Source organism: Belonocnema kinseyi, chromosome 6 (genome assembly GCF_010883055.1).
Source record: "Belonocnema kinseyi isolate 2016_QV_RU_SX_M_011 chromosome 6, B_treatae_v1, whole genome shotgun sequence".
In the NCBI taxonomy this organism is placed as follows: domain Eukaryota; kingdom Metazoa; phylum Arthropoda; class Insecta; order Hymenoptera; family Cynipidae; genus Belonocnema; species Belonocnema kinseyi.
In genome coordinates, this window is record NC_046662.1 from 114702859 (window position 1) to 114723946 (window position 21088).

General features: G+C 32.7%; 1 long non-coding RNA gene across 1 annotated transcript; it reads right to left on the reverse strand.

Annotated features, from left to right (window-relative positions):
* Positions 1 to 2924: 2924 nt before the first annotated feature.
* LOC117175132 lies at positions 2925 to 20365 on the reverse strand. Its single transcript, XR_004467442.1, has 6 exons — positions 20305 to 20365; positions 20074 to 20194; positions 17670 to 17890; positions 17412 to 17577; positions 17109 to 17347; positions 2925 to 3088 (listed from the first exon to the last, which is right to left on the reverse strand). It is a non-coding gene; the product is annotated as an uncharacterized LOC117175132 (long non-coding RNA).
* Positions 20366 to 21088: the final 723 nt, after the last annotated feature.

A 21088-nucleotide genomic window follows, 5' to 3' on the forward strand; every position in this document is an offset into this window, starting at 1 on the left:
AATTAGACTATATGATTTTTAATCCACACATTTGCCAAAAAATAGTTCTTTCAAAAATTATGATTGTAAATGACATTTCACTCAGTTTACAAATAGGAGTGCGCTAAAATTATAATCATATTATTTATTTTACATCATACGTATTTTTTATTTGCGTGGGTTATCGTACGTCACTCTGTAGAAAAATGGTTTTCTAACCTTACTTTCTTCTGGATCTCATTTCGCTTTAATAAAAAGTTAAATATAATCCTTTTTATATCTGAAAACGCAGTAAATAGTATTTATATCAATAAAACATATAAAGTTTTGTGCAGAAAGTTTTAAAAGTGTATAAGGTCAAACTTAATATTTGAGGGTTTAGCGAGCACTTACACTATTGAATATAATGAGAAAAATGTAATTGAGATTGAAATAAATTTTTATACATGAACATATAACATATAACATTATAATTTTATAAAACGTCCAAGTGTAAATATAATCAATGTTTTAACATCTTTGTTTTAAAGACTTAAAATAATATAACTGCCGTGATATTTAAGAAAATAGTATCTACAAAAACAGCAAACCGAGATAATCGAAGAAAACTGTTAAATAAATTGTAGAAAAATTATTCCTTCTGTCTTACGGTCACGGCCAAATAAAAACAAATTAGAGCTATTTCAAACTCCATTTATTTTTAGAATAAATTGAAACTTCGACGACGACTTTGCGGCATCACTGCGTGCATTTTTTAGAGTATCTAAATAATAATTATAATAAGCTATTACATAATAAAAGTAAATATAAATAGTTTGAAAAAATTATTATTTATGAGTAAAAAATATATTTTTTAAATATATAATACCTGAGTTTAAAACGATTTGTATGCGAAATAACAATCATTTTAATTTTGGTGCTAGTACGTGTCAAATTTTTGTGTCATATTTAAAATAATTTGTACGTTATTATAAACTTAAAAAAGTAAGACTCCAAACAATTTTTGAGGATGAGTAAAAGGAGAAAGCATCATAAAATTGAAGAGGGTTTTTTAGCGTAAAAACTACATTATTATCGATTTTTGAAAACTTCAAAGTGTTTGGAACAACGACGAACATATGACTAGGAGATAATTAAGGCGGTGAATCGTTGATGAAGATAAAAGCAGTATATAAATTGAAACAAAATGATTTCCTGAATTCGAAATCGAAAAGTGATTAGAATTCCAAGAGTGTTGTGACAAACCTGTATTTAAATTCCCAATTGTACAATCTCTTTTATGTTCGGCAATTCTAGTTTTTAATCTCCTCCCAGTTTCACCTGTATAAAGTTTATTACAACATTTGCATTTTATCATATAAATAACACCAGACAAATTTTCATTGCTATCCCTATCGTTTTTCTTTAATAAATAGTTATCTAAACTGTTAGTGCTTTTAAAATAAACAGTTATGTTGAATGTTTTTAATGAACTTCGTAAACGTTCAGAGAGACCTTGTATATATGGTAACGTAACTTTTAAATCAAATTTATTGTTTGCATCAATCCATTTATTTTTATTTTTAGCACTGTTATAAATTTCATGCACATGCTCAGCGATAATGTCATTATTCAAAGGAAGAGGATAGTTGTTTGATACTAATGTTGTTTTTAGTTGATTTACATTTTCTTTTCTATATTGCACGTCACTCAATTTGACACATTCATCAACTGGACTTTTAAATGAACCGATTTTATGACAAAATAAATTATGTGAATTGTAATTGAGATATCTCAGACCAAGATGGTTGTTTGTACCAGTTAGTTAATAAAAAACCATTTGAATCTTTAATTATTGGTAAGTCAAGGTAGTTCATAAAATTGTTTATTTCAATTTCATGAGTGAATTTTGTGCTTTCCTCTATACTGTTAAACACGTTTACAAGAAGGTCAATTTTATCGGAAGGAACAATTGCTATGATATCGTCGACATATCTTTTATATAGGATAGGTGTGAAATCTAATAAATCGAGAGCCCTTTTTTCAACATCTTGTAATACTAAATCAGAAACTACCGGAGATAAGGTCGAACCCATTGGACAACCTGATATTTGTTTATAGAATTTGTTATTGAAAGAGAAAACAGTGCCATTGAAAACAGTTCTAGTGGCTATTAATAGTTCATTCTTAGTTAGTTTTGTTAAATTATGATTTAAAATAAGCTCTTCTTTAATAGAATCTAAAGCAAGATCAAGCGGAATGCTATCAAACATCGATACAACATCAAAGGAAACTATTGAGTGAGTTTTAGGTACAATAATGTTTTTTAGAATGTCTTTAAGTTCCCAACTATTTTTTATAAAAGAACTAGTATTTTGGGAAACTGGTTTGAAAATATTAGAAATGTATTTGGATAAATTGTAAGTAGGAGAACAAACTGTAGAAACAATTAATCTCCAATTTAATTCAGGCTCAAGTACCTTTGGAACAGCATAAGCTTTTGCCACAACACTATTGTGAATTTTTAACCGGTATCAAGATTGATCAATAATCAATCTTTTTATCTCCCATCTAATGACTATGTCATTATATTTGTATTCCAATGTTGGAACCATACTTGTTTTTATATTTTTAAAGCAAATATTATTCTTAAGAATATTTTCAACAGTTTTATTAGTCATCTCTATTAGCTACAACGGTTGGATTTCCCTTCTCTGCTTTCACAAAAATGTAATCTTCATGTTCTTTTTGAAATTTTTCAACTAACTAGACTGGTTTTTCTAAATTTTTAAATTTATTTATGTTTTTATGATTTCAAAAGTACTTGAGTAACAGTTTTTCGAATATTAAGTTTTACATCCTCTTTCATAATATTTTTTATAGAATTTTCAATATTTGCAATCAAACTATTTACAGGAATTTTATTCGCATTTAAAGGAACATTGAAATTGTTACCCACAGCTAAAAATTTATTTGCATTGTCGGTCGAAGATTGGTTTGATTTGGTGTATCCAAATCTTTAAATCATCAAAACTGTTAAAATCATTATTCGTGTAGACCCCTCATTTATATTTCCATTTCAAACTTTGTTCTATCGTGCTTGGCTAATTTACAGGTGATCTTCTCATTTCTGAAAAAAATAAAATAAATTGTTAATTTGTTGTAAAAAATGCAGATATTGCAAAAAATGTGAGTTGAAATTACGCAAAAACGCCTCATCTGTAGAAACTGCTTTCTTGCAAACACCGGGTCTCGCAAAGCAGCCTAGGTTTCCGCAAGAAAGCAGTATCTGCGAAAAATTTGAATTGACGGCGAATAATTAATAAATCGATACAAACACATGCTTGAAATAATTTAAAAAAGACATTTCAATAATATTATATAAATAATAACTACAATTATTAACATCTTTTGAAATATAAACAAATACAAATTATTTTAAAAAGTCGAAAATGCCTTTGTAAAAGGTTCTTCTCAAATTAAAAAAAAAAGTTTTTCTACCTTTCTTCAGCAATCAACAACCGGGCGGAGTAAATACGAGTATATTGCTTCCTTTTAACAATTTTTATAATTATCTGTGTTCATTTTGCAATTTGTAATAATTTTATTTGTAGACACTGCGTTTGCTGAGGTCCCATAATTTCAAGAAAGCAGTATCTTTGGACTGCTTTCTTGCGTAACATCACGTCCTCTGAGACCCAGTCGGTGTCAGGCAAAAACGCGTGTCTGAAAGATATTGCTTTCTTGTGTAATTTTGGTGCCGTATTCGAGCCTCCGTGATACAATTCTTGCAGTTACGGAAAATTTTCTGTAAATACTGTTTTCTCACCTAACACGACTCGCCAGAATTAAAAGAAGCGGGTTTCTTGCAATAATTATTAAAAAATTATCTTTAATTTTATCACCAATTTAAAAAAACAATTTTCATAAACGGATGTATCTTTTTTTTACGATTCCAACGATACAAAAACTCATTTTCGATTTTTTGTAGATACTGCTTTCTTAAATATCACAGCAGATAATGATAAAAGAGAGCAATTAAGAAAATTAATTTTTTTATTTCTCACTGATTATTAAATAAAATGGCTTCAAATGTAAATTTAGTTAAATTCAATTAGAAATACATGATATCCATTATATATTCATAAGCGAGAGTATTCACATGGTAAGTTTCAACTTAATACTATTCACAGTTTTCTTCAGGATTTTGACATTCCATTAATAATATTGTTAATTTGTTTCCGACAATAAACTTTAAGAATCATATTTTACTTTTTATTCAAATTCAAAAATAAGGTATATTCCACTTTTCCAGGATTATTTTACGACCATATAAATCATATTTTGTCTTTAGTATTCATAGAAAATTATTGGAAAAGTATTTTGAAATGTTAAATGAGTAACATTGTTTTAAATTCAAGAATTTTTTGTATGGAAATAACATTTTTTTTTCTAAAAAATTAGAAAGTGATTTAGTTCTCATTGCTTTCTATGTAAAAACAGGGAGTGATGGGACAATTAGTCCGGCGCTGGAGATATTAGGAACTAATCAGCTTAGGACAGTTGCGGCAAAGATTGGTTGCGGGGTCAAGTTAAAATCTGAAATATCGAGAGATGCACAGGGCTGACTGAAACAAACAAAAAACTGCATGGATATTCAGAACTTAAAAACAAATAATTTGAAAATAAATAACGAATACACAAATGAATGAAAAAAATGATAAAAATATATATTTTCAAGGCCGACTTGTAAAATAAACGATTTATTAAATTCCTGCAAATATTTCAATTCTCGAAATTTAGAACTGCTGAACATAGTTAAATCATTATTCACTTATGAGCTATTCATAATATTATAAATGAGGCAAACAATTTAGTTAATCATTAATTAATAATTTAATAATTATTTTCGGCAAATTTTAAGTTTCGTCAAACTTAAATTTCAGCAATAGAAATATTTATGGGAATTTAAAAATTTATTTATTTTATGATTCGGCAACTTTTTTTTCTTGCTAATTTATGATTTTGTTATTCATTTTTTCGTTATTTTGCGTTAGTCCCGGTGTTTTGTTGTAAAATTAATATTTCTTTTTTAGATTTAAGAAAGCGTATCTTATTCCTTAAATGTTTCGAAAGTGAAAATAGAAAATTCACAAGGCTGCACTCCTAAAACTTAAGTCTATTGAATGCATTTATAAAATTTACAACTAATCCTTCTTGGTCTGCAAAACTGGCAAAAACTCACGTTCCAGCGATAAAATTTACAGCCTTGTTTGTATCAAACGATTTGGAGGTTCGAGGGCCAGGCCGATGCATCTGTACTAAGCAATTAGGGCCCTCAACCCTGCCAGAAAGCTATTAAGTTTAGGGACTCTATTTAAGAACAGTAAACCTCCCACCAACTCTGCTACCTGGGTTTTCCCAAAATCTACGTCACAAAAATGGAGTATACGAATTTCCTATCACCGTCTGTAACAATCAATCAAAGCTTCCGTCTATCTCTACCGTATGTTTCATCCCTTCTTCGGTCATCGATTTTTCCATCTTCGCGCTCTCGGGCCCGAGACGATCCTAGATTTTTGTTTGTTAAACATTCGATTTTTATCCTCTAAGGTGCGAACAAGTTCTCAATCCTTAGCAATTTTAATTCGTGCATTATAGCCGTGCGATAACTGTTACCTTGTTAAATTCTTAGGTTAATTTCAGTTTCTTCTCAAAGTATACAGTTTGAAATTTAATCGGAGTGTTAACCCATTATTTATCCTTCACATTCCCTAATAATAAACCATCTAGAACTTACGATAAACATTTTTTGGTCCTTCGAATGTGGATATTTTATCGCTTCAGTGACAATAAAAGTGACATTATACGTTCTGAGTGATATAGTATTGTGTCTATTGTGCAAAAAGTTAGTTGAACTTTTCGCAAAAATATACACAAACCAGTGAGAATTCTGTGAATCGTGAAGTGTGTCAGTGGCCTCGCTGGACATATCTTGGAGCCAAGCAGCAATCGAGGACTTCACGGCAGATCGAAATTAGAGTACAACAGTTATCGCAGCAGAGACAGAAACTTTGCACAATTCGATTCTTTACCGAGAAAGAATTCGCAATTCTTCAAGTTAAATTCCTGGGTGGAATCTGACTTTTCGTCCAGACGATTATTCAACAAGAATCCCAAGGCAGCAGCATCCTGGCAGCAGTACAATTCATGTCCAGACGATCCATATAAAAGGAGATAAATCTTCACAGCATCAACCATCAGTGGTCCAGCTCATCAGAGGTAAGCGAGTTTTTGGTAACACTATTTCCTTATCAATGTTCCTATATGTGTAAATTTCCATGGTTGACAAGTGCATTATTTGCAAGTGTTCAATTTAAGTTAAAATGGCTACCGTTGCTGAAATTGAAGCCGAGATTAAAGAATTAAATCTAAAGCGCGGTATCATTAAACGCTCTCTCACAGCAAGTGAAAAAGAATTATTAAAAATAACCCTGGAATCAGATTTAGCTTCCCTAGACCTAGAAGAGCGGTTATTCAATCATAAAAAGTTGTGGGCAGAGTTAAAAAATATTCAATCGCGATTACAATTAATCAATTCAGATACAGAAGATTTAGTAGCAAGGCACGAAAATAAGCGCGAGTCCTTTGAAAGCAGATACTACTCTATCTCCGGAAAATTCAAAAGTTAATAACTGAGAATCCTGCTATCAGATTCAATCCAAGTGTGAGCAGCGGCTCAAGTAATCGCAATTCCTCGGTAGATTTAGCTTCGGATTTAGGAAACAGTGATAACACTATTTCAACTCATTCTAAACTGCCATTTCTCAGCTTGCCTAAATTCACCGGCACTTACGAAGCGTGGTTAGGTTTCTCTGACACATTTAAAGCTCTAGTGGATGATCGTAGCGAAATTAAAGATGTAGAAAAACTTGTACATTTAAAAAGTTGTCTGCGAGGAGACGCCGCGGAAGTAAGAGCGTCAATAGAAACGTCCTCCGAGAATTACAAAGTAGCTTGGAAACTCTTACAGGAGCGGTATTACAATAAAAAGGTAATCGTGGAAAGTCACGCGAAATCACTCATAGATTTAAAACCCGTATCGAAAGAGTTCTCAGTGCGTGCCCTATTAGATCAGGTTCAGAAGCATATTAGAGCGCTTCGTGCATTAGGCGAATCTGTAGATACGTGGGATACATTACTAATACTGATAGTAAAAAGTAAGCTTACTTTCCAGCTTCGCAAAAAATGGGAAGACCTTTCCAGCGAAGCTCAAATACCGACAATGAAAGAATTTTTAGAGTTTCTACAGCGCCGCGCACAATTTGAGGAAAGTCAATTTTCCCATTCGTCCACAATTTTTCACAATAAATCGGAAAATAAGCCTGAAAATAAACCCGATAATAAGCGTACGTCGCACGGCTTCAAAAAATCCTATCAACACGCGCATTTAGCTTTAACGTCGAAGTTCAGTTGTTATCACTGTTCAGAGGAACAAAAAAGTAACTCGTGCGAAAAATTCCTCAATCTCTCGCCGAAAGAACGGCAAAAAGCAGTCAAAAAGAATTCGCTTTGCACAAATTGCCTATATCCCAAATACAGAGTCAACGAGTGTCGCGGTGGTCCCTGTCGAATGTGGCAAGAGACACAACTCGCTTCTTCATGTTGATCGCGAAAATATCGAGAATTCTGAGAAAAATAGTCAGAAAAATCCGTCAGTCAATATGCAAGCTCATTCAGTTCAAAATGTTTCAGACGCGTTATGTGACTGTCCACCGCGGTCGAAGACATATTTGATAACGAGGGCAAACCGCATACTTGCCGAATTCTATTACACAATGGGTCGCAGTCCAATTATATGACTGAAAAAATGGCCTCTCTTCTCCAGATTCCTAAGTATCCAGTCGACATAGATTTTTCTGGTTTGAATTCAGTAGGCACTGAAGTAAAAAATTCAGTAGTTCCGTCAATTAAATCGCGATTCAATAATTACGAAAAAACATTAAATTTTCTTCTTGTTGATCAGGTAACGAAAAAACTATCTGGAACACCTCTAGATCGAAATTCATTTCAGGTTCCATCTAACATATATCTAGCAGATCCTGAATTTTATAAACGCGGAGAAATTCATGCCCTTTTAGGTGTCCGACAATTTTATAGAATTTTATGTTCAGGTCAAATTGAGATTCAAGGTCAAGATACGATTTTCCAAAAAACAAAGCTAGGCTGGGTAGTTTCTGATACAATTTATCCCAAGATATCTCAGCGTAGAGAAGTAGTTTCCCACCTTTCTCAGACAGAAGTCAATTCGACCTCAGATGAACTCTCCAAATTTTGGGAAATCGAGCAAGTCCCTTCTATAAAACACTTATCTAACGAAGAAAAATACTGTGAAGATCACCCTTTAATGATAAGAAGAGTGATATTGGCGATTCCTATCAAATGGCCTTGCGACGGTTCCAAGCTTGTTTGAAACCCAAGATAACGTTCCCACGAACCACGGTTTGTTTTTACCTCATCACGCTGTTCTAAAGGATAATAGTTTAACAACAAAAATTAGAGTAGTTTTCGATGGCTCTGCGAAAAGTTCGAGCGGTATTTCGTTAAACGACTCACTCATGGTCGGTCCAACTGTACAGGACAATCTTTTTACAATCTATACGCGTTTTCGGTCATTTCCTTTTGCACTAACAGCTGACATCGAGAAGATGTACCGTCGGGTTGAGGTCAGTCACGAAGACTCAGCTTTTCAAAAAATTCTCTGGCGAGAAAGTTCATTCGATCCTATAAAAACATATCAGTTAAAAACCGTAACTTACGGTACCGCTTTAGCACCCTTTCTTGCAACGCGAGTCTTGTCCCAGTTGGCGAAAGATTAAGGTCACTCTTACCCTGTCGCGGCTCAAGTTCTCACTCGCGATTTCTACGTGGATGATCTGCTGACAGGCGCTGCTAGTTTCAAGGATGCATTAGATCTTCGCAATGAACTTGTCGAGCTTGTTGGAAATGGTGGGTTAACTTTGCGGAAATGGGCCTCAAACGACCCACGCTTAACTTGCGATTTTAGAGAAGAATCAAAAACTGAACTACTATCTCTCGATTCTTCAGACACTATAAAAACATTAGGACTTTGCTGGAATTCCAGAGAGGACACGATTCTTTATGTCGTAAAAGAGCTAGATAAAACTGATAAAGTAACAAAAAGAATCGTCCTCTCTGCAATCGCTAAAATATTCGACCCTTTAGGATTATTGGGCCCCATTACTCTTTACGGTAGAATTTGTATGCAAATTCTTTGGAAAATGCAAGCAGAATGGGATGACCCGCTACCTAAAGAAATTCATTCAGAATGGCTTCAACTTAAAGACCAACTACCATCCTTGAATGAAATCAGATTTAATCGGTGCGTACTTGCTCGCGACACAATTAATGTTCAAATGCACAGGTTCTGTGACGCTAGCGAGAAGGGTTACGGAGCCTGCATTTACTTGCGGTCCACTGATAAGCAGGGCCAGCACCATTCATCTCTCGTTTGCTCGAAATCTCGAGCCGCCCCAGTACAGACAATAACATTACCGCTATTAGAATTATGCGCCGCTCTTCTGCTGTCACGTCTCTACGAGGCCACTGGTTCGGCATTACAGCATGTAAAGTTCAGTCAAACTATTTTCTGGTCAGATTTCACAGTGGCTCTGCATTGGATTAATAAACCTCCGCACACTAAAAACCTTCGTGTCAAATCGAGTAGCGAAAGTCCAAGAAATTATACAAAACTTCGCTAATCTCACGTGGAGGCACGTACCCACGAATAAAAATCCTGCCAATTTATGTTCTCGGGGGCAATTACCAGACAAATTTATGCCCGACATCGTATTTTGGCAGCGTGGTCCTCACTGGCTTATTCAGGAGGAATGCAGTTGTCCTAACTTGGAATTAAAAAGGTGCGAAATCCCCGAACGTAAATCCAATTTGCCGCAGATTGCAATGGCAAGTACTTTATTAAACAAGTCTAACGACTCAGACAAATCTAACGAAGCTGAAACCGTTTTCAAACAATTTTCTACCTTTAAAAAATTAAAGCGAGTACTCGCGTATTGTTTTCGATTTCGTCACAATACACAAAAAAAGCAATTCTGTAAAGTTAACCGGCGAACTTTCTGAAACAGAACTAAAATTATCAACAGAGCGCATTATTGAACTCACTCAAGCAAATACCTTTGCGAAAGAAATTGATAGCTTAGCACATAAGGGAGCTGTAGATTCAAAGAGCAAAATTCTTAACCTCAATCCGTTTTTAGATCAGGGAATTTTGAAAGTAGGTGGAAGGCTCATCTATTCAGACTTAGCATATAATCAGAAACATCCCATTCTGCTTCTACAAAAACATCACGTGACTGATCTTATTATTCGCGACACTCACTTTACGTTAAAACATTCGGGAGTTCAAGCTACCCTGTACTCTGTAAGAGAACGATACTGGCCCATCGATGGCAGAAATGTGACGCGTCGATTGATTCATCTGTGCATTAAATGCTTTCGCTCAAAGCCTCGCGGTATTGATCATCAAATGGGAAACCTACCCTCGGATCGATTAGAATATTCGCGACCATTCCTGAATGTCGGAGTCGACTACTGCAGACCTTTCTACATAAAAGAAAGACGATATCGCAATATAAAAAAGGTTAAAACCTATGTAAAAGTTTTCGTGTACCTTGCAACTAAAGCTGTGCATCTAGAACTAGTGAGCGATCTTACTACGATTGCCTTTCTTGGCAGTTTGAAAAGATTCATTTCGCGACGAGGAAAGCCCGACAAAATTAGATCCGATAATGGTATGAATTTCCAAGGTGCTAACAGACAATTAAACGAACTCAAGCAACTTTTCAACTCTACAAATCACAATGTAGCATTGAAAGGTTACTTGAACAATCAGGGAATAAAGTCTAATGTCTTCTAATCCTAATGACTTGCGGCCCTTAACTCCAGGTCATTTCCTTATTGGTGGGCCATTAATAAGCGTTCCTCAGGAAAACCTTCGTGATGAAAAGTACATTAGGCTTTCATCTTGGCAACATGCTCAGCGGATGAGACAGCACTTCTGGTGCCGCTGCCACAAGGAGTATTTGAACGAGCTTGCCGTTCGTGGCAGATGGCACTCAGGTTCCGCCAACATTGCTATGAGAATGATAGTCCTCATCAAGGAAGACAATGCATCGCCAATGCAGTGGACACTGGCTTGAGTCATCGATACCTATCCTGGAAGTGATGGTATTGTGCGAGTGGTCTCTGTAAAGACCGCTGAAGGAATCGACAAGAGGAGCGTGAAGAAATTGTGTCCACTTCCTCTGGACCCTGTACACAACTAAACTGGCTTCTCGGTTATTGTCTCTTTATGATTATGTTTCACTATGCTTTTTCTACTCCATGTGAATATGGTTATCCATTGATATTTTACTTCTTATGATTTATGCTTATCTATTGATGTTTTTTCTCGTTTGAGCTGTATTTATCATTTACTACTTTTTACTCAAATTAGGTTACCTGACAATATTGAGCATGTGATATTTTCACTAATACTGATACTAATGCTACGTTTACCCAGCAGTTTTTTTTTGCTGAACCAGATCCGTTCAAAGGGGCGGGAAAGTTTCTTGTAAAATTAATATTTCTTCTTAGATTTAAGAAAGCGTATCTTATTCCTTAAATGTTTCAAAAGTGAAAATAGAACATTCATAAGGCTGCACTCCTAAAACTTAAGTCTATTGACTGCATTTGTAAAATTTACAACTAATCTTTCTTGGTCTGCAAAACTGGCAAAAACTCACGTTCCAGCGATAAAATTTACAGCCTTGTTTGTATCAAACGATTTGGAGGTTTGATGGCCAGACCGATGCATCTGTACTAAGCAATTAAGGCCTTCAACCCTGCCAGAAAGCTATTGAGTTTAGGGACTCTATTAAAGAACAGTAAACCTCCCACCAACTCCGTTACCTGGGTTTTTCCCAAAATCTACGTAACAAAAAGGGAGTATCCGAATTTCCTATCACCGTCTGTAACAACCAATCAAAGCCTCCGTCTGTCCCTACCATATGTTTCATCCCTTCTTCGGTCATCGATTTTTCCATCTTCGCGCTCTCGGGTCCGAGACGATCCTAGATTTTTGTTTGTTAAACATTCGATTTTTATCCTCTAAGGTGCGAAGAAGTTCTCAATCATTAGCAATTTTGATTCGTGAACTATAGCCGTGCGATAACTGTTACCTTGTTAAATTCTTAGGTTAATTTCAGTTTCTTCTCAAAATATACAGTTTTGAAATTTAATCGGAGTGTTAACCCATTATTTATCCTTCACAGTCCCTAATAATAAACCGTCTAGAACTTACGATAAACACCCGGATATTCAAACACTTTTAAATATAATGATAAAGAACTAATTTTTGTTAATGCCGTTTTAAAATATAATGCTACTATACAATAAATATAATTATTATATCTATAGATGACAAACAAGGAATATGATCAATTCTAAAATACAGTTTTCTATTACAATGAAATAACGAACTCTTAAATGTGATATTTCTAATTTAATCAAATAGACTTTGTAACAAAGCTAAAATATCTTAACATTTGTATGTCACTATTAAAGAAAGATTATTAACGAATATTAAATTTTCATCAGAGAAGGTATTAGATTTGTGTAATATTTGACCCCCCGGTTTTTGTCAAATTTCCACGTTTTGAGACCCCCAGAATCCGAAAAAAAGGTTTTTACGAATGTGTCTATATGTATGTATGTATGCATGAATGCATGAATAGATATGCAGGTGCGTTCCTGGATCACTAAGGGTTAGTGCGTATCTGTATGAGGTGAACGTCTGGATGCGCGTCCTGTGTGAGGTTGAGCGTACGAGATGAGCATACATCTGTGTGTTCTTATGGGAGACTGATAATACCTTCCTACCATACTGAAACTAAGTCAGATTTGGCAGCATAGTAGTACATATCCATGTTAATATTACGTCTTCTAAATCTTATTTACCAGAGGGCTATTGAGTTGGGGACTGGGCTATTTTTTACAAGCCTGGTACTAAGCCCATTTTTATATTTATAGTATATGTGCATGCGTATCTGATACTGTGTGTGTGCGTGTGACGGGCCTTACTATTACACCATAGGGCCATGGAAGCCACTGTGTAATATAGTTTATAAAAATGTGAGTTGTGGCTCACGATTCCTACCTTACCGGCATTTTCTGGAAAAAATGGGTCGCCTCCGTGCTAAGCTTTGAGATCATTCTGGAAGGGTTCTGATGACGTCACAATTGCGCAATAGTCTGGAGCCAAATTCATGTAAACAGGTTCAAGGTTATTGCAAGAAAAACAAGGATGATTTATTGTTTCCTTCTAGATAAGAATCAATTTGTGTGTCTGCGTGTGAGCGTTCGTACGTGGTTGGCTTTCAGACCGTTCTTAAATGATCCTGATGATACCACAGCTTATTAATATTTTTTTTCTCTATAGATAATACATTCGTTAAATGCGAAAAAGTCGCTAGCCAGAATTTGACATCACATTATTTTTTATTTTGACGCAACTTTTAAAGTTTCGCCAGTTTTCCGTAACATTGCCAAAGTGCACAAATAAAAGGGAATAGAACAAATAAAGTTGCCTGTGTTGTCTCATAGTGAAGATTTGTTAATTTAATTCATCGCTAAGTATCGATTGATCTGACCAACTATACATTGTTTACTGGTAAAATATTGAATGAAAGACAAAGCTAATATAAAAAATTATTGCTGAATAAAGACATTTTATCGTTAGGTTTTCTAGAAAAGTAATTTTCCTTTTCGTAAGAGATGTATCCACATTACTCATACACATTAAAATGACATATTTCCTAACCTCAAATATTCTGCAGTGCTACCAACAGCACTTAATTTTCATCATGCAATACAATTTAAAAACTGCTATCAAAAAAGCAGGCAACAATAACCGGAACCGGATTGCAAGAATCAGACGTTCGCCATGCGGCCATTGAGTGTTTCAGAAACGTTTCGTTTTGCCACCACGAGGTTTAAAGTTTTCCAGATTCTTTTTCGACGTAAGCGATGTAAGGGCGTTGGAATCAAGACCCAACTTCGAGACTGGATTTTCTCATTGTACTCCATAAATACTAGAATTACATCTTTTCTAGATAATCAGGACTTAGTCCTCTTTTCAATTAAATCTTTATTCGGAGTAGAACATTGGCTTATTCCAACAGTTCTTGTATAAGGTGTTTATTTTTATTCTGACCACAGCATTTGAAAAGAAGCGTCTCACATAAAAGTTATTGAAATTAACCAATTTTTCACTCCGAATAAAAATTTGCTTCAATGCAGGAATAGGCCCTAATGATTAAAAAAAATATGTAATTCTAGTATTTATGGAGTAAAATGAGAATTCAGTTTTGAGGTTGGCTCCTGGTTTCACAACATTTACAATTATTATTTTCTTTTTTATCAATAATATTTGGAAACATTCTGCCAAAAAAGCACATACAAGCTATATTCAATTTTTCTTACAGAAATCTGTAATTTGTTAATATTCTCAATGTAGCTCATAGTGCTTTTATGTCAGGAATAATTTAATTATAAAAATAGGTATTAAATTTGCAATCTAGGTCGCATCTAGATCTACTATATTTTACTAGATTCACTAGAACGCGTCAGTACTGTTGGTGTAGATAGCGACTAGTCGATTGGAGCGTTACATTTGCTCACCGCCCAGCATAGTTTCTCGCGATAGCGTCAATATAGACTCGTGGCGGTCTAGGCTGGAACATTATAGCGCCATGAATTATTTCCACACGGGGGAGAATTATATATGGCATCCTGTTTTGACCATTTATTTAATGCGTGAATAATTCGTGAAAAATTCTGCAGTCTAGAATCTTCGAAAACAAATATTGAAAGTTAATCGAAGTTAAGAAAGGTATCTAAAATCATTCCTTATGGTATCTCACATAGTCCGAGATACTTGTCGCTTTATTCTGGTATCAAGTAGCGAGTGAGCGAGGACTAGAGATAACAGCCAAAAACGTTTAAGCTCGCAGAACCATTCACGCGTCGATAGTCTAAGCCTGCACATATTTCATTATCCTACTAGCAGTCTTGCACGCGCCACGGCGCGCGTTGTTTTGTCTTTTTATGAAAAAGAATCAATCGAAAGTCTATCTTTTCTATGTTATACATATTTAATGAATGGTACAAAATATTAGTATAAAATAAAAGAAGACACCAAGGGATGAGTTCTGTATCTGCAACTGTAATTAATCTTTTATAATAGGATTTCAACACATTTAATATTTTTTTATAGAAAATGAAATTGAACTATTTTATTCCAAATTTTGTAACTCACGTTGATGGTAATCATATTCTTTAAATAAAGAACTTTGCATTTTTAAACCACAATTTTTATAAATCAACGTAGCAAATTGTTTGCACGCGCATCATAATAATTAATGACATTATAGGTAGAAAAACACATGTAGTAAGCTTGTTGTCACTTGGTAAACTCTCCCCTGAAAATCTTGGTCAAGTCTCCCCAATATTAGTACATGCGTTCAATGTCATAAGCATTTTAGTAATAACTGCTTCATTATTCCGATTTATATGAAATCATTACACTACTTTGTAAGAAATAACGCGATATATGAATACTGTTCGAATTTTGAATACAAAAGTAGATAAATCCTTACTAAGTTGGAAAAAATTACATTACTGAACGCAAATTTCTGCCAATTGTCAAATCTCGGGCTTAGTTAAGTCTCCCACTTTCTCCTGGACTTTTCACATTAAAGTTTATGAAAAACAAAAATATATATATTTTTTAATTAGTTTTAATTATTATATTTTAAATTAGATTGAAATTAATGAAATTTTGTATTAAAAATAACACTTTCAATAACAAATAAATACTTTAAAACTTATCATGTGGGGTGAAGGTGTTGTGAAAAAGGGGGTTTGTGGTGGTAGATGGATGGTAAAGGGAAGAAATATAAAATATGGATTTTCTTTTAAAAATCCATATTTGCAGCTTAAAAATTCAACTACTTTGTTGAAATTTTACATACTGGTTGGATAATTCAACACTGGTTAAAAATTTCAATATTTCGTTGAAAATCTTTTCTTTTTGTTTTAAGATGTCCACCACTACGTTTACATTGAGAATACTTTTTTTTAATGCAACTCTTTTTGATTAAAGATTAATCGTTTTTGTTTGAAAATTTGGCCATTCAGTTTAAAATTTATATTTATAGTTTGAAAATTTAACTATTTGGTTAAAAGTTAAACTATTCGGTTGTAAATTCAAATTTTTCATTAAAAAGTCGAATTTTCAACAAAACCGAAAAATAAATTTTTAAAAGGTCGTTTGGCCTTAAAACAATTAAAGAAATGTTCAATAAAAGGATTAAATTTCAACCAAAGAAAGAAAGAATTGTCAACAAAAGAATTAAATTTTCAACTAAAATGATGAATGCTCAACCCAAAAAAGATCCATTTTTACTCAATTAGTTTAACATTTAACCAAGTAGTCGATTGCAAACAAAAAAGACAAATTTTAAACAAAATAGTTGAGTCCTCAACAAAGGAGCTTTAACAAAAGTTAATTCACAACTACCAAATTACAGTTGTAGATGTATATATGCATATATTATCGAGCGAAATCCCGTGTAGAAATATAAATCAGGACACTACCAGGTCCTGATAAGGTTGCCTTATTTTATTTAAAGCCCAGATACGAAAATCCTATCAGGCCCTAATGGTGATTCGTCACGCTCGGAATGAGAAGGGCCGTATGTAGCCTACCTTAGACGGTCCGTATCAGGTAATCTTTCCTGTGCCTTTAAAATAAGTACGGCCCTTCTCCTTAAATAATTAAATTTATTTTATTTTAAAACTTTTAATAGTTCACACCATAAATAAGTTCAATTTTGGTTAGACTATACATCTTTCAACAAAGGTTTTTATGAGAAATGATAACGATTGCAGAATGAAGCAATACGTTATGCAATCATTTTTTTCAGTCTAACTTGTTAAACTAGATTATTAAATATGGCAATGTGAGATACTGAAATAACAATATCTAAATTATCATGCTGATAACTTACTCATCTTCGCTGTTTGGTTCCTTCTTTCGATCTTGAAGAGGGTCCTCTGGATCTAGATGTTCCTGTGGATCTTGAAATTCCTCGGCCTTACCCCGAACTGCTTTATCGCTCAGTCTGATTTGCAAAGCAGCTGTTTTCTACCTCTCACCGTCCAGGTCCTTAGCATTATTAAAAACTTTGCTAATTAAACTTCAAATGTTATCCCCAGTTAATGGCTTTTCACCAGGACGTCCGTAAGTCTGTATATAATTTGTATGTATGAATTAAGTATAGTAAATGTTTTACAAAAGTCATTAATCTCACCTGAGATACACTCATAAAAATAAATTCTCTTCATAATCCGTTTGCCAGGAATGTTTTTCTTTGTCGTAAATTTAAGTATCACATTTTGGCTGAGATATTTTTAAAAAACATTTGTTAAAGTTTTTGATGCATTTAACTCTTGATCAAAAAGGTAATTCAAAGAAGACTGAAAAAATAAAAGTAAATGCTTAAAAAAATTGTTTCAATATAATATGTTAATAATTAAGAATTTGTACGATATAAATTTACAATGCTTACAAATTCTGTCCGACACCCATCATCAATTTTTAATTTTTCGTTAAATTCACCAAATTGTTCAGTACTCTGAAATGGTATTTCTAGTTTGTACTTTTCAGTAAATAACTTTTTTGTAGCTGTTTCTCTTTGTCCTAAATGAAGTAAAATGGACCTCTGATTTGCTAAAATTTCCTGCACATCGACAGATAGTCCCTTCAGCGCTGATAAGACAGGATGAAGATCTGAAAACAGTAGTGAATTATATTTTAAAAACAAAATTGAAGTTAATAACATTTTCAATGAAAATCAATAAAAATTCAAGGCAGACAAATAATTACAATATAATTAATGAATATTAATAAATTCGTTGATTACCATCTTTCCTCAAAGTTTTTTTTTTTAGGAACAGCTAAGTTTTCCCCTAGTGTGTCGTTTTTAATAAAGTCTTGTTCTTTTATCATTTTTGTACTATTTCCATTTGAATTCACTTCACTATTCTTCATAAATAAATCAGTGTGATTTTCAACTTTTTTTAAAAACTTAGTACTATTTGTACTAACGTTACTTAAAGTCTGTGATATAATTGGGGTTTTTTCATCCTTTTTATTTTTTTTAGTGCAGGCAAACTTTTTGTTGCAAGTTTTGGCAACTTCCGCTTTTTATCGCGAATACGAATTCTGTCACTTATAAACGAGCTAATTTCTGCATTGCTTCTTTGTAAGTATCTTAAAGATTTTAACAGAATTAATGATATTGTACTTTTAAAAAGCGAAATGCAATTTCTTAAACTGTTGCTGTATTGCTTTATTACAACAGATAACTTTTAATTTGAATATTTTTATTTAATAAAAAATCGTGTGCTATAAATTCAGTATTTCAAAATGACGTACATCAAAATTGTAAACTATCAAATCAAACGTTTTTTAATTACTGAATTTCAAATTTAAAGTGTTCAAGGTTTAGGGACCGTACTTAAATTGCGTAAAACCTCAAGGGGGGGGGGAGACAATTTGTAACGATTGGTTACGGTAGGGGGAGGGGTTTTTCACTTGGGTGCAAATTCAACTGTTTTGTAAAACAATAACCTTTTGTTTAAATTAATATTTTGTTGCTGATAAGTCGACTGAGATATTTTTTAGATGAAAACTCTTTTTTCTTAAATTTTTTATTTTTTTATCAAAGGTTTATTTTTTTTAGTGGAAATATTGCAAATTCACTGTTTGTTTTAATATAATATTTCGGTGTTGAAAAAAGAACTAAAATCATTTCTGGATGAAAATTTAACTAAAAAAAAAAATTAATTAAAAACATATTTACTTGAAGAGAAATTTTATTTTCCTTGGTTAAAAATACAATTGTTTAGTTTAAAATTATACTGTTTTGTTTGAAATTCACCTTTTGTGAAAAATTTATATTTTCATGTTGAAAATTGGAATGAAATCTTTCCGGGATGAAAGTTAAACTAAAAAAAAAGTTTTTCCTTTTATTTAAAAAAATTTATCTGTTTTAATACAAATTTCTTTCTTGGATCAAAATTGAACTATTTAGTAATAAATTTAATTATTTTGTTAAAAGTACATATTTTCGGTTGAAAAAATGCACCGTTTTAAGTAAAAAATTCAATGTTTATGTAAAAACTTATTTTTTGTTAAAAACTTCAGATTTTTACTCTGAAAAGTTAACTACGATCTTTTTTGGACTAACATTCAACTATGTTATTGAAAATTCATCTTTTTGATTTAAAAATTGATCTCTTTTAGTCGAAATTTCATTTTTTTGAAGGTGTAATTTTTTGGTTAAAATTTTTTTTTTATTGAAAATTTGACTGTTTATTGATTTCTTTGGTTTAAAATTAATTTCTTGAGTGAAATTTTAACTTTTCAATTTTTTTCATATTAATCTTTGTTTGTAGAAAATCCTCCTTCTTTGGCAAAACAATAATTTTCTTGTTTGAAATTTCATTTTTGTTAGGTAAAAATGCACTAATTTCGTGGGAAATTATTTTTTCTGAATTAATATTTTTTGTTTGAAAATTCATTTTTTTAGAGAAAATTCGTATTTCGCTTTGAGGGTTACAAAAAAGGCATCTTTTATGGTAAAAAAGAAGTTTAAAAAAAATAAATGAATAAATCTGAAAATTTGAAATTTGTGTCTGAAATAGTATTTTATTCCATTAAAATATTCTGTTATAAGTATAACAAGATTAAAGTGCTATTTAGGATTGTGAAAATGCTTTCGAACACCCAGCCTAATTCTACTAGCAATAAATAGCAAAAAATTTCTGGAAACTGAAAATTACGTGCAGCGTTAGGGGGGGGGGGTAGAAATACTTTGTTAAGGTTTTGACAGGGGGGGAGGGGGCCTAAGAGATGGCCTATAATCTGATACGTAATTTAAGTGCTACCCTTAGTGAAAAATTGCATACCCGCTTGTCCCTTTACTTCAACTGTTTCGGAAATCTCGCATAAATTGTTGCTAAAAACCCAATTGGCTTTTGAATGTCTTCATCAAAGATAACTATAATAATCAATAATTGGTCGTCTAACCTAAAAATCAACAATTCAAAAGGTTACTACAAAAGAGGTAGTTTTATGAAAAGTTGTTGTTTCCAGGACAGATAAATTATTGCAAAATGTAAATTATATGCAATTCTTACCTTCAATTATTATAACACTGATAACTATCTATAACTGAACAGACGCGCACTATTCGACACTGTTGATATATTTTAAGTTTCACCGGAGAGAAAACAAAAGAACGTGCCAAAAAACGCGCGAAAATCAACGAGGCGGCAGATGGCGCATAACGCGATGCCGCGTAAATTTAAATTTGTATTTCCGACAAAATAATTATTCACATTATTATTCAGAAGATTAATATATTGTCGACTATTTATAAAATGACAAGTAAAATTATAAGAACCGATGACAAATCTGCGATAATACTGTAATAATAATTTTTCTTCTATTTACAAAAAGGTAACATTTAACATTTCTATAATAATGAAAGTTTTTAAAAAGTTGTTTTAAAACTGAAAAATAAAATGGATTTATTTTCAATAAATATTGAAATTAGAAATTGACATTTTAAAAGCACAATACAATTAAATAAATAATAATAAGCGAATTCCAAAATTATATTATTTATTTATTACATCTAAGTAATTGGCATCTTTAATGCAGAAGTGGAATGACAAAAGTTCGTTCACGTTGATTTTCTTTAAAACTTAAACATAATTTAACTAATTTACATGATACTCTATTTATAGGGTACGTTACAGTTCCAGGAGCGACTTGCCGCTGCAATTCCCATATATGGCTAATTCTGTTATAACTTGCCCAGATAATGTCCAAGCCTTAAAAAACACGCAAAGGAACGACAAAAATTTTTAGAATAATCATAACCGATGTGGAATTTTGTGATAAATACCCGGAAGGTAC